Source organism: Mugil cephalus, chromosome 1 (assembly GCF_022458985.1).
Source record: "Mugil cephalus isolate CIBA_MC_2020 chromosome 1, CIBA_Mcephalus_1.1, whole genome shotgun sequence".
Classification (NCBI taxonomy): Eukaryota; Metazoa; Chordata; class Actinopteri; order Mugiliformes; family Mugilidae; genus Mugil; species Mugil cephalus.
This window is the reverse complement of record NC_061770.1, coordinates 33,194,310-33,195,927: the sequence shown is the minus strand read 5'-3', so window position 1 is coordinate 33,195,927 and position 1,618 is coordinate 33,194,310.

The window sequence follows — 1,618 nt, the reverse complement described above, 5'->3', positions numbered from 1 at the left end:
CTGGTCGATCACTGCACATTCAACCAGGACAAGCTTTTGCACCTCCCCTGTAAGTACAGAGACTTCAAAACCAAAGCCAATTGAAGACAAGTTTGTGGTTAGCTGCTAATCAAGAAGATATAACCCATGTGTGACACAATAAAAGATTCAAAGACACAAACAAATAAATAATTAATTAAAATCTCATTTTATCTCATCTCATCTCATCTCATCTCATCTCATCTCATCTCATCTCATCTCATCTCATCTCATCTCAAATCTACATGTCCACCATGCACTGAGGGCTTTTCAGAAGAAGGTCTGGGTGAACTCAGACATAGCATGTACTCAAAATGATACCTCGCCACCTTTGCTTATGAGCAAAAATTGTCCTTTCAACAACAGTCATACACAACTCATCTAACAATTAATACTTTGTACACTTCCAAACACCTTACCTTACCTTATCTTATCTTACACTGTCATGGCCATGATCAAAGGAGGGGAATGAGCATGTATGTAAATGGAGGTCTAGTAGAGTCTCTATTGGAACAAAAGGCCAGGAGGCTAGAGGTCTGGCACACAGATAAGGATGACAAAGGGTAACAAGACTCGAACACTAGGGGGTAGGAAACAGTCCAGGCATTACTGAATAACCTGACTATGCAGACAGTGTGACCTCCTGGGAAACAGCACAATATACAAAGCATGTGTATTTTCATCCTAGACGAACAGGGTAAAAGAATAATTGATGTTCTTCAAAAGACCACAGGGGGATAAAACATTTGATCTGTACAGGCTTGCCTAGAGACGTCATCTGCCACTTCCTGTATTTTTTGTTTGTGAGAAAACAGTGGTGAACCAACCATGGAATGAGACGCCAAAGACTTTATTAAAACATTTCAGGAAGAAAATGTTATGGCTTTGTCCACTGGACCAAAACTGACTTGTCTAGGAAACACTGAATACATATTCATTAATACACAGGACAAGATGTTACGATCCCTTGTGATGATCTGAGGCAAAACTCCTTTAGAAGCCCAGTCCAACTGGAGAACTGACCAGCAGACCAGTGGTCAGCTACTAACTAGCCTAGCCTAGCCAGCAGCAGTAGGTAATAGAGATGATGGGACATGAGACTACACTTCAACCAAACATCTCTCCCTTCTGCCAGTATCAGAAATAAGATACTACCAGACACCAGCTACATAAGCTAGTCCACAGCAGGAGGTGATGAGTGGTGGTGGGACATGCGACTACACTTCAACCAACATCTCTCCCTTCTGCTAGGATCAGAAATATAAGACTACCAGACACCAGCTAATTAGCCTAGCCACGGAAGTAAAACCACTGGATTAGGTTCTGGGGAGATGGCAGCACATTATAAATAGCACCTATCATAAATTTAATCCTACTAGCCTCCGTGCTCCACAACTCTCTCCAAGACAACTTCCTTTTCTCTTCACTCTCCCAGTTCACCCACTGCCCTAGCTTAGCCTGGGACACTGCCTTAGTGCATCTCATTACTTACTTTTGCCTATGAATTTCTTCCACCACCATCTTCCACTTTTCTGCTACGGATGCCCTGCTTCAAAGAGGTTTCTCTGCAGAAGTAAGACATCGAGACGTGGGTTTTCCT